Source organism: Bombyx mori, chromosome 16 (genome assembly GCF_030269925.1).
Source record: "Bombyx mori chromosome 16, ASM3026992v2".
Taxonomy (NCBI): domain Eukaryota; kingdom Metazoa; phylum Arthropoda; class Insecta; order Lepidoptera; family Bombycidae; genus Bombyx; species Bombyx mori.
Window position 1 is genome coordinate 10,257,902 of NC_085122.1, and position 13,361 is coordinate 10,271,262.

Genomic DNA, 13,361 nt, shown 5'->3' on the forward strand with positions numbered 1-13,361 from the left:
TTAACCAAATCGGTCCAGCCGTTCTCGAATTTTAGCGAGACTAACGAACAACAATTCATTTTTATATATATAGATTACGTTATTTGAACGGGTGAATGATTATTATTTTATTATGTCTTTAATAATATATTTATGCCAGGCAAAAAAGCGTTCCCAACTCAAATAACTTTTTAGTAGTACTTAAATATTAGCTTCAATAATACATTGAGATGGTAACGTGTCCAAAATTGGTTGGCGACTTTCAAATGTTAAGATTACTTATATGAAAACCTGAGAATAAATGGGCTTTGATTACATTGAGAAACGGACGTGGTATGAAGTTCATTGACGCATCGAAACTTTTGCGGTAGCTTCGTTGGTTGAACTATTCCCGAAGCAATCGAAGCAAGTTCTGACTTTAATTATATGTAGTATTATATTAACTAGATGAGTTCGTAGATGCTGACCACACGCAAAAACATAACCCAAATTAATTAACTCCAAAAAAATCTTTTCCCCTGTTTACGGGTTCAGAAAACACACATAAATACGCTTATTATTTACAAACTCACATATGGTTGTACTAATAAACAATACCTCATTATTTGAATCCAAAAATTATTTTAAAATTAAACTGATTGATAAACAAACAATAGAATTAGCTACGTGTGTAATCGCTAAAAGTCGTCTTTATTGATAACATTGTTATGTTAAAGACATAAATTATAAAAGATAATAAGCCCTATCGAATGGGTTTAAATCAAAGGTATTTACATCACAAGATGGCCGTACCAGCCCCGGAAATGAAAATTTGTTTCATAATCTTGATCATCTTTGTAAGTATCTTCCATTTTTTTTTATCTGATTTAAAATATTGCAAAAATAAACGTTTTATCTTTTGCATATTAGCAATTTGAATATGAAAATTATATTATTTGGCTGGTCCTTCCGTTCTATTGTTGTCTGATATAGAATAATAAATATGGCCTTTACGGTATTTTAACGCTAGAATTTTTCAAGTCAGTCAAGTACTTAGAAACTATGAGAGCTTGTTATTGTTTTATAGTCACATGCATACGTACATGTGTATATATTCTGTGAGAACATTATGTAAACCAAGATCTTTAATTTTCGAGGGCTCTAGACGCGTTTTTGGTGGTGGAAATTGGTTACCATTATTTTCGACATTTGCAATGACACGAGGTTATTATGTTGATGCTTTTGAGGTTACCTTCGAGCACCATTGAGTCTTTGTACTTAATTTGAAAAAAATATGTTGCGATACTTAAAAATACCCAAAGGTGATTAATTTCATAAATTCATATTTTTATAAAAGTATCTTACGATTACTGGCAAAACATACATGATCCCTCCTAAAAAAGGTATTCGCACATTCGCAATTTTTTCCATGATCACGTAGCTGTCAAATATTCCAAAATTAAACCGTAAAAATAGTTTTGGTTCTGTCTATTTTATGTAATAATACTTTTTGTTGTTCTAGGTGGTCGCATCAAATAGTCTTAATCTAGGACTTTTCGCTGGCGACAAAAGAAAATTATCCAGTCCATTGTTTGTAAAAAGAGTAACAAAACATTCGCCTATCAATATAAACATTAATCACGGACTTCCAAAAGTTTCTGTGCCACCCTTAAAATTGCCTAAATTACCATCAAAACCGCCACCCATTAAAATATCGAAAGTAAGAAAACTACCAAGATCAATACGAAATCCTCTGAAATTTCCACCGAAATTGCCGTTACTCCCAATTTTGCCGCCAATATTACCTCCTATTTTGCCTCACTTGCCGATTCTGCCACCAATATTACCTCACTTACCAATTCTACCACCAATATTACCACCGATTTTGCCACCTTTACCATTCTTACCAAGATTACCAATATTACCTCGTATACCAAAACTACCGCGGTTGCCAAAATTGGGCGGTTTGAAGCCTTTAAATGTACCGATTTTGGGAAGATCCTTAAAGGCGTTCGATGTAGCAACTGATATGAAGAAGGGAGTAATGAAAAAGTTACTGCAACTGAAAAACAAAGGAGCACTAACCTCTCAAGAGTTCAGTAGATTTATGAAGATATTAGTGAAAATATAAATTTGATATAGTTTTTATATTTATTTAATAGCTGAATTAATATTTGGCTATTACTACACCAATACACTATATGATGTTAAATAAAAGTTTACATTTACTGCATGAGAGTAAATTTGTCCATAAAAAAGCTCTTACGAGGTTTACTCGGTTTTACTATTACATATAGTTCAACAAATTGCAAAACGATGTAAACTGCCGTATTGTATATTAATAATCGTATTTTAGATAATATTTTCATCGAAGTTCATGTTTGTTAGTATTCATAAAGCTTAGTGTCAAACTTTTTTTTTTTATTGCCCTTTTAGGCAGACGAGCATACGGTCCACCTGATGGTGAGTGGTTACCGTCGCCCATGGACTTCAGCAATGCCAGGGGCAGAACCAAGCCGCTGCCTACCGCTCAATAGTCTCCGCAAGCCTCGTTTGAAGAAGGAAATGTCATAGCGCACGGGAAACACTCGCTGGAGGGAAGCTCATTCCATAGCCGGATGGTACGTGGCAGACGTAAAAGACCTCTAGAAACGCACTGTGGATGAACGCAGTGGCTCCATATAGTATGGACGAACTCTACTTCGGTGGCGGGCGGTGCGATGGTAAAAACGAGATGACGGTATCATCTCGAAAAATTCCTCAGAGGCTCTGAGTCAGAGCACTCCACGGTGATCAAATCAAATATGTTTGGTACATATAAGTTTTTATTCGCGCATTTTTAACTCGAATCTCGATATGACCGTCGCAGCTATAAAAATTTTTGTTGCGGAGAAACCAAAACCAATTTCTCACGTTACAAAAGACAAGAATCACGTAAAAATGCCGAAGAAGATTCCAGCGTAGTTTTGCAACTTTCATTCAAAATATTTGCGCTTTCAGCAATATCGGTTGATCTGTATCCATAATTTTGTCTCATTGTTAAGCTCTCATTGTTAGCTCTAATTTTGTGTATAAAATTACTACTAGCTAATCTTTTAACGTATGGCGCAGTCAAGACAAGAAAGTCTTAATATCGCGTTATTTCTATTAATGTCTCCCGAATGCGGCTTAGTAGTAGGGCGTCCGGAACTTAATATCAATTAATTTTTGTTGTTGTTCTAATATTTGTTTAATTTGTTTACAGCTATCATGGCAAACAAGTTCATTAGTTAGAAAAATTATACACGACAAAAAAATGTTTACGCACAATGCTTTGTCACAAATATCTGTGTGACCTTTTTAGCGATAAGATTCATTGTTTTTTTTTGCTGTATATGTGTAGAAGACCTTACGTACATATTTATCAAAGAAGTATCACAATCCGCTACCCACCTTGAGATTTGAGGTTGAGTTCTCAATTGTATTAAAATTTGATTGTCTAACTCATGAACACGCCTGTTTTGCGCCACAAATTGACGGGAAGGCGGTACTTGCCCGTATTTTTGTTTTCATTTTATTAAAGCAGACGATATTAAGGCCTATCCCATAGTCAGCAGTTATCTTAGTTCACGTGTATCAATAATAACATGAGGCACCGCCCTCTGTATGGCTAAGGATTTACTGGTAGTAGGACCTTTTTTTTTTTTTTTTTTTTTTATTGCTTAGATGGGTGGACGAGCTCACAGCCCACCTGATGTTAAGTGGTTACTGGAGCCCATAGACATCTACAACGTAGACGCGCCACCCACCTTGAGATACAAGTTCTAAAGTCTCAGTATAGTTACAACGGCTACCCCACCCTTCAAACCGAAACGCATTACTGCTTCACGGCAGAAATAAGCAGGGCGGTGGTACCTATCCGCGCGGACTCAGAAGAGGTCCTACCACCAGTAATTACGCAAATTATAATTTTGCGGGTTTGATTTTTATTACACGATGTTATTCCTTCACCGTGGAAGTCAATCGTGAACATTTGTTGAGTACATATTTCATTAGAAAAATTGGTACCCGCCTGCGGGATTCGAACACCGGTGCATCGCTTCAACACGAATGCACCGGACGTCTTATCCTTTAGGCCACGACGACGACAAACGCCACCTTTTGTGAGTCCGCACGGAAAAGTACCACCACCCTGCTTATTTCAGCCGTGAAGCAGTAATGCGTTTCGGTTTGAAGGATGGGGCAGTCGTTGTAGCTATACTGAGACCTTAGAACCTTAGGTGGGTGTCGGCATTTACGTTATAGATGCTTACCAACACACCGCCCACCACCGGAGTAGACTTTATCCATAGTACCTGGAGCCACTGCGTTCATTCACAGTGCGTTTCCAGAGATATTTTTTGCCACGTACTATTCGGCTTTGGAATGAGCTCCCCTACACGATGTTTCCCGAGCCCTATGACTTGTCCTTCTTCAAACGAGGCTTGTGGAGAGCACTCAACGGTAGACAGCGGTTTGGCTCTGCCCCTGGCGTTGCTGAAGTTCACGGGCGACGGTAGCCACTCACCATCAGGTGGGCCGTAAGCTCCTCTACCTATAAAGGCAATAAAAAACGATGTCTATGGGCTGCGGTAATTATTTAACACCAGGTGGGTGAGGTCCAACCATTCATGCAATAAAAAGCCATTTTGACGAAGACATTGTCAACTGTTAATGCAATTTAAAAGCACTTTGTTTCTACCTAATATTGTTTATCTTAGTCCATAGATTTATAAAAACGTCTATTTTCACACATCCACTTAAAACAATTCAAAAGTAAATGCTTAGATGGAGGTATTTGATACGAACAAATACACTGCGATTCGTAATGTTCTACGAATTCGTAAATTAATTGTTTAATAATATGCAAATAGTTATATTTCTTTTGTCTAGATAAAAGAACGAGTAATGAGAAAAATAAGGTGACTCCACACAAGACACTTGTACATTTGAAAAAAAAAAACGAATTCTAAACATGTATGTAATAATTTATTTAAAAATATATTTACATTGTTATTTAAGAACTTATATAAATAGATGTATTGTATTATAGGTTTAATGGGCTTAATTATTAAGATAAAATTAATTATGTTACCATTATTACATTTGCCTAAGTCACTTACAGTTTGAATAAATGTTTCAACAATATTGTTTTATATTATTGGTAGTTAGCCTTTCTTTATAGAAAAATCGAATTTTATGTGCATTTTTTAAAATGCCTTTGACACCTGGGCATACGCACCACATCATGAAGATTGGTCTAATATAGCTCCATTCGATTCAGTGAAACTTTTTGTTTAGTCGTCCATGTCCATAATAAACACCCACTGAAGGAACATTTTATAGTTTATTTCATATATTATCTGTATATGTATATATTTAAACATATACAAGTATTCATGTCAGTCTCTTACCAGAGACTCCAGGTAGTCTCAGTACCAGAGACTCAGGACTCTAGGTAAAGACTCCAGTAGGTACCCCTATAACACAGGAAATCCTAACTTAGAGCCGGATGACCGTCTGTGATTTGTTCCCAGATAATATATATTATTTCTCAGTGACATAAGCAACCGTTATAAAATATTATACCGGGTGTAAGCTTGTTGTTTCCGAAGACGGTGAGATAGTGCAGGCGATCACTGATGTGATAGTAGTTCCTTTAAAACCAGTTTATCTACCAAGTTCCTTGTAAGAGGTAATGTAGTATGTAAAACCGGATTCCCGTGCAGGATCATGGATACCGTTTGAGGTGGAACCTACGTTCGAAGGTTCATGAAATATGAAATAGCTACAATAATAAGTATCAAGTCTTCGCTGAACAATTGAACAAAGTTTTTTACTACTGTTGAGATAATTCTATTTAGAATCAAGAATGGTTCCGTGTAACACTAATTGACTAGCGGCTCATGTGGTAGGTAGTTAGTGTAGACCATAGCATTATGTTGCACTAAAAAAGTCCCATAGCCTTATACTCGAAATCATAATCTAAGCACTTCACATTTAGAATTAGACAGATGAATCAGATGATGATGAACGCGTTAAGAATATGATAATCAAAGTATTACTCGCCGTGTATAAAATTGGTCTTTAAAATTAAGCTTCTGGTGGTAGGACCTCTTGTAAATCCGCGCGGATAGGTACCGCCACCCTGCCTATTTCTGCCGTGAAGCAGTAATGCGTTTCAGTCTGAAGGGTGGGGCAGCCGTTGTAACTATATTGAGACCTTAGAACTTATATCTCAAGGTGGGTGGTGCATTTACGTTGTAGATGTATGGGCTCCAGTTACCACTTAACAACCAGGAGGGTTGTGAGCCCATGTAAGAAAAAAAAATTACTTCTTCGTAGTCCCTGATAACAATTCTCCTTAATAATAAGCAGTTTTCTACTCAAAAATTTCTATCAGAAAACGGAAAAAATCTCTGATAAGTTAGATCCCTGTCTGTATCATTTACAGCTGCAATCCTTTTCAAGAGATAAACATTCTGTTGTAGCTTTGAAATTAAGGCTAGCATTGCAAAAGATACGTTTTTAAGTCAGTTAGAATCACTGCACTTTACAAATTTAATTTTCATTATCTACTAAACTCATTTGTTCTAGTTGGTATTCTTTGGTCTTCTCCACAAGAGTGTTGAGGGCCCTCACAAACATATCCTTGATCGTGTTGAAGTGCGAAATGAGGGTGTAACTGTAAGGCCGGTCTTCCGCGCGGCAAGTGAAGCAGGGCTCTGGGAGACGAGGCTTCAGCAAAGACCGGCTTAGAAGTATGCTGCTCTGGAACCCAAGAATGTCAGATCAGCCATTGACTACTAGGTATTCGATCTAGCATTAAAATTACAAGTTACTGGATTTAACACTTATGCATTCAAATTAAGTAATATAGTGCAAAAATGTAATATTATAAAAGCATCTAAAGTTACACTCCCAAACATTATTAGGGAACATCAAATGTGAATGAACTTCTTAATTTTTATTCTTATGTATTTTATCTACTAATATTTATATTATTAACATAACTGAGTTTGGTAATCAAGACAAATTTAAGGGTTAGACCATAAATACCTCGACAGATTCCAAAACAGCTACCGCCAAAACCATCCAAATAACGTGTCTTCTTAATTTCATTCTCGAAATAGACTTTCGCAACTAAGTACATGAGGATGCTGATTCCGTAACAGCCACTTAGAATAAACTGCATGTTATTTATAATGAAGACGTTTATGAATATCTAGATGAACACGTAGAGTAGATAAGGCGCGATTGATGAATTTCCGATGGTATTGTGTAATCGCAACCTTGGGGATCGCGGCGTTGGTTCGCGTGTTGCTGATGCTGCAGAAAGCAAAAAAGTATAAATTGACACGATGTATTGATTGAACAGTAAGCTAACCTATCTGTTTATAACGTATTTTAAAAAGCATTATCTTAATGTATTTTTTTCTTAAATGACAATAGGTCGTATAAGCCGTAGGTTTTATTATCCTGCCCAATTTGGCTGCGAAGCGTTCATGTTCCAAATAAATGAGACCTCAGGACTCAATTTGGTTGACGCTATTTATGTTGTTGAATGGCATCCAGCAATAATTTAATATTATATGACAAGATTATATATAAACAATTCATATCTCAGACTGATTTGTTTCGGTTATTTTATATAATTACAAGAATTTGTTTTCTAATCAATGGTTTCAAAATCACTTCGAGAACTAAAGCTATTCATGGTATTTGAAAGAAAAGAACTGCTGAACTAAATACAACTATGAATCCGAAATATGTAACTATACTGAGATCTTAGAACTTATATCTCAAGGTGGGTGGCGTATTTACGTCGTAAATGTCTATGGGCTCCAGTAACCACTTAAAACCAGATGGGCTGTGAGATCGTCCACACACCTAGAAAAAAAAAAATATATTCAAAATTTAGCATTATCAAGAAAACGTTTCAATATGATTTGATTTCATAAACAAAAGAGACTGCTTTTAGAAAGTGTGCTGTATTGGTACTATCGTCCTTAATTTTTGCGTATTGCTAGGCCATCAAGATACGCTATACGATACATCATACCACTCTATTTTCTAGAATTTGGCGGACCTGTAATATATTGAGTGCCAATGGTAAATACCAAATATACGCAAATACAATACATTAATATTGTTTTACACTATACATTTAATATACATTGCGGTCGACTGTACGTGATGGCTCACAGTACATGTCCGACGCTGCAGAATGTCGTGACTGTGGCTATCACCTCAACAATGTATCGGTACGTGGCGATAGCATTCTATTTGGTGGTTGGTATTATTTTATAGACAAAAATAACAGTGCCTTTGTTACGTGTGCCGTTTATAAAGTGAAAATACTGTAGGTAGGTGGAGGATTCTTAATTTCTTTCTACTTAAACTCAAAGCACGATATTGGAGAATAATTCTTAAGATATATGTAGAAGCTGTCATTACTTGTGGCTATGTGTAAAATGTTTTATTATAAATTATATGGATTAGGAGTTGACGCTTCACCAATACGCCGTTAATGTATTTTTTGTTGTTTTATTTCACGCTGGGCTATAAACGACGTGGCTTAATCGTGGTGATGTGGCCGAGCTAAGTTCTCTTGGCGTTCTTGTTTGAAACCCCTCAACTATCCATTTGAGTTGGTGAAAATGTGTTTTGTAAATGAAAACCTGAAAAACCTGTGACGAAGACTGATTACGCACATATGATATTAAGCCAGCGCCCAGATATCATGCCTCAAGTCTTATTTGTATGACAACTTTCATTTCTTTTCAAACAGGGCTGGCTATACGATATCGTGTCAGAAAAACGTAGATGGAACTTTTCTTTCTAGATAGAACCTTTATGGACCCTTAGATATATAGAACTTTTCTTTTAGCGACTACCGTGGTTCACAGCCACCATTAAGCCATTGAGTCAGCCGGATTCTCCTATTGGTAAGTCGGAATGAAAACAAAATCTAGATAGGATTTAGGTGATGCAAATTAGGGAGGCTTCTCTAGGAAGAAAATATCAGGGTGTATTTTAGGTCTGACCAATAACCATAAATATGATTATCATCATGTAACATTCTCTGGCTGTAGCGCAAAAGCGTGCGAATTTTTAGGTGTGTAGTGTGTGAGAGATTTTTCTAGTCGATTTTTTCTACGTATATTTGGTTCTGGAATGAACTCTCAAGAATGGTGCTTCCTGAGTGATATCACAAACAATTCCCAAAAAGAGTTCGAAGCAGTCGGTAGCGATTTGCGTCTCTGCCTACAAATGCCAAAACAAAGACCCGTCTTATTTCCCGTTATTTTGTTTTACAAAGAAACTATTTCTCATTATTATTAAATTTTTTTCAGTTCACAGCCGTAACTGATATCGATACATCACCCGTGCGCGTGACGATTGACTGCACTAGTGAATCAAAAGAGAGAGTGAGTAGCATTTAATAGTTACACAGACACTGGAGCGCCATTGTCTCATCGACTTAAGCCGCAAGCAATCTATCGTTCCGATTTGATCGGTGGGACAGACGTAATACTTGTACAATACAATTGAGATCTTGAATTTCTCAGTACGTGGCGGCAGTTACGTTGTGATTTTTGTGGGCTCCGATAAGCACCTAACAATTAAAACGTTGCTAAGCGCTAACCTACCCATCTAGAGCATCGAGAGCAAAAAAAAAAAAACTTACCGGCTGTAACGTCACCAATTTTAACAGGCCGCCAATCGTGGGATTTGGTGGAAGAACTTCGTCTCTAGTATTTAATTGCTCAAGAGAACACACGGCGTATCTGGTTTAAACAAAACACTCAAAATAGATGCCACTTAAGTTTGCCTATTATTAGCAAAGAAAATTAATTTATTTTTCTCGTCAGACAACCTCTCGCAAACACATTTAAAATTTGTTTAATTACACTTAAAAAGTGCGAAACGATGTTAATTAGGTAGGATTCACAGATTTATAATAAAATGTTTACCAACTGATAATAAATTTCACAAAAATAGAATTCTAATTATAAATCCAATGAGAAACCTCAGGACCCAATTAAGTTTTGAAGTTTATTGGTAAAATATGAACCAATTAAAAAATGTATTTGAGATCAACTTGCTTAAGACATAAATATATTTCATATATAGCCACGAAGAGGATGCAAAGTATCTCATTTTCATAAATAAAAAAGACATTCATCTCACTCAACTTAATACATAAATGTATTTAATCAATCAAATAATCTATTTATTTATTTTAAACCACATTATCTTTTATTCGATCTTCAAATGGGAATGGCGATACAAGCTATTGTTTGTATTAGGTACTTGGATACGGCCCTGTTTTTTAAGACGATGTGGCCATATTTTTTTTGTATTGATGAAGGTCGCGATTTGCTTAAACTGCCAATTTTTGTGTATTATATACATTTAGCCGTATAATGTAGTGATAGAAGAAGACAAAACAATTTTTTTTCCTACCTATGTTGATAGCCTTGAGAGGCTATTTCAGCTTCGTCGTAACGTTTAGGTGAGCTCACGGGGCTCAAACCGGATTGATGCTTACACTGGCCCCAGCAAGAGCAGTGCTTCGCAGAATCTACCACCGGATCGGAAACGCGACCCACTGAGAAGATCCGGCGAGAAACTTAGTTGGCTGTGTCTGTGGGTTAATTGGCTCGTCGAGCCCTTCGTCGCAAGCGACGGGTTCGACGAGGACGATGACCGGTGCTTGTGGTACCTAAGAGCAGAGCACCGTTAAAGGGTCGGGAGGATCCGTAACGACGTGTTTTGGGCGACGTCGACTATTTACCATTCTGTCTACGGAATCAGGAATGGAAAACAAATGATTGCGTTCTATATTTTTCGAAAGGGTCACAAAATATGTCATTTAGATTCCAATGAACGGGTTTATGCAAAACGGTTATTTTCAATATGTAAACGAATTATTTGCATAATGAAAATGAAACTGAACAGGTTCGAGGATTTTTTATTTTTATTAGACTATTCATTTGAATATTAAAGTATTGTGTCGTATCTATCAATCAGTCGAAATAGAAACACAGGAGTAAATAGCAAATAATAATGAAGTTGAGTGAAGTAACTTATCTAAATATATAAAAGAGAATGTGTGCGCGTATGTTAGTCATGTAAATAAAACTCGAGAACCGTTCGCCCAATTGATATGAGACTGTATAAATATAAAGGGCCACATGATCACTCCGACGAACATAGGGTGGCGCTAGTGGCAGTGATTTTTGTCTTTTGAACCATAAGCCGAATTGTTTTGAAATATATATAATATATATATAAAAAGGAATGTATGTGTGCTAAAATTATCTTGCGTAGTTATCTTTCTAATCTGAATTTTATGTTTTAATATAAAACTGCAGTTTGTTGGCAGCGAAGACCCTGGCGCAGCTAGTTGTATTATAGTACTTAATCCATTTTCTTCGGTTGCATTGTCTGTCTCATAGTATTTTAAACTTTTCATCATAAGCAAGTTGACATGGACAATAAAGTCTAGTAGAATATTAAGCGGTAGGCCGCGGCTTGGCTCTGCCCCTGGCATTGCTAACGTCCATGAGCGATGGTAACCACTTACCGTGGTTACCATCGCTCGTTACACTGGCCGTGTGCTCGTCTGCCTGCTCGGGAAAAAAGTTGTCAGATAATGTTAAATCTTGTTTTTTACTGCTTAGATGGGTGGACGAGCTCACAGCCCACCTGCTGTTAAGTGGTTACTGGAGCCCATAGACATCCACAACGTAAATACGTCACCCACCTTGAAATATAAGTTCTAAGGTCTCAAGTATAGTTACTAACTCATTTTCAAAAGTTGCACTAAAAGTAGTGTCGCTCCACAAAATTGTATCGTTAAATTCTGAATTATTGTTTTTTGAACAAGAACTTTTTACTGTACACATACAACCAAAATAAATCGAATATACAAATTTTGCTCCGAAATAATGATTTATAATATTATTTTCTTCCAGGAATCACTAATCGGGCGATCGCATTTCAAAAGGAGACTTAACTCAGACGCGATATCGAAAGATCGTTTCGACGTGGACACCTTCTGCGACTTCATACATAGTGCTATACCGAAATCTGTGAGGAACGGCAAATTTATCTCCAACGAATACGAAATCGATCAGTATGGTTTTAGTGACACCCAAATACCGACGGCTGTGGCACCTCCGAGAGGCTTTGTTCCCAGTATACCCAAATTGAAATTACCAAAACTAAAAGTGCCCGTTATCAAGGTGCCGAAATTGAAATCAAGCTATGCGAATATTTCACCGCCTATAATAAAAACTCCAGTATTTCTACCGACAATAAGAGAAATTGACGAAGAATCCAGTGCAGAGAAAATGGAGAAGTTCAAGAAAGGAATCCAGAAAATGCTGCATGTCGTCAAAGTTCTCGGGCAGATTGATCAGTATCTATCCGAAAGGACCAGAATTGTCATTGATAAATTGTCAAAAACTCTTGCTGATTAAAGTTTCTGTAAACTACCCGTTTCAATTTCGTAGCAAGGAAAACCTTAAAAATCTCATTTAGTACTGTTGAGGCCGTAAATAGGATTTCTTAATTGACTCTAAGCAGGCAGGCTTTCGACGAGTTAAAGTTGCTTTTTTTTATTGCTTAGATGGGTGGACGAACTCACAGCCCACCTGGTGTTAAGTGGTTACTGGAGCCCATAGACATCACGCAAATGCGCCACCCACCTTGAGATATAAGTTCTAAGGTCTCAAGTATAGTTACAACGGCTGCCCCACCCTTCAAACCGAACCGCATTACTGCTTCACGGCAGAATAGGCAGGGCGGTTTTTTTTTCTTTTTCTTAGATGGGTGGACGAGCTCACAGCCCACCTGGTGTTAAGTGGTTACTGGAGCCCATAGACATATATAACGTAAATGCGCCACCCACCTTGAGATATAAGTTCTAAGGTCTCAAGTATGGTTACAACGGCTGCCTTACCCTCCAAACCGAAACGCATTACTGCTTCACGGCAGAAGTGGGCAGGGTGATGGTACCTACCCGCGCGGACTCACAAGAGGTCCTACCACCAGTAATTACGCAAATTGTAATTTTGCGGGCTTGAGTTTTATTTCACGATGTTATTCCTTCACCGTGGAAGTCAATCGTGAACATTTGTTGAGTACGTATTTCATTAGAAAAATTAGTACCCGCCTGCGGGATTCAAACACCGGTGCATCGCTTCAACACGAATACACCGGACGTCTTATCCTTTAGGGCACGACGACTTCTAAAGCGGTGGTACCTACCCACCGTTCAAGGGCTTAATATTACCTACCAGTAATATTAAGCCGTTGAACATTTCAAGTTAAATTTCACCATCATCTGTCAGATATTAGGTTTGTCAGTGTTA

At 37.2% G+C, this 13,361-nt stretch overlaps 2 long non-coding RNA genes across 4 annotated transcripts; one reads left to right on the top strand and one right to left on the bottom strand.

Moving 5' to 3' along the window:
• Nucleotides 1–4,943: 4,943 nt before the first annotated feature.
• On the bottom strand, nt 4,944–9,884 carry LOC101746712 (uncharacterized). Its single transcript, XR_001139761.4, has 3 exons — nt 9,668–9,884; nt 7,036–7,305; nt 4,944–6,747 (listed from the first exon to the last, which is right to left on the bottom strand). It is a non-coding gene; the product is annotated as an uncharacterized LOC101746712 (long non-coding RNA).
• LOC101746481 (uncharacterized) lies at nt 8,164–12,482 on the top strand. Of its 3 annotated transcripts, none has more exons than XR_005245597.2 (3): nt 8,164–8,268; nt 9,333–9,407; nt 11,961–12,482. It is a non-coding gene; the product is annotated as an uncharacterized LOC101746481 (long non-coding RNA). The 3 variants fall into 3 exon arrangements; XR_005245598.2 differs by having other exon boundaries at nt 8,168–8,240; XR_009975230.1 differs by having other exon boundaries at nt 8,170–8,342.
• The last annotated feature ends 879 nt before the right edge of the window (nt 12,483–13,361 follow it).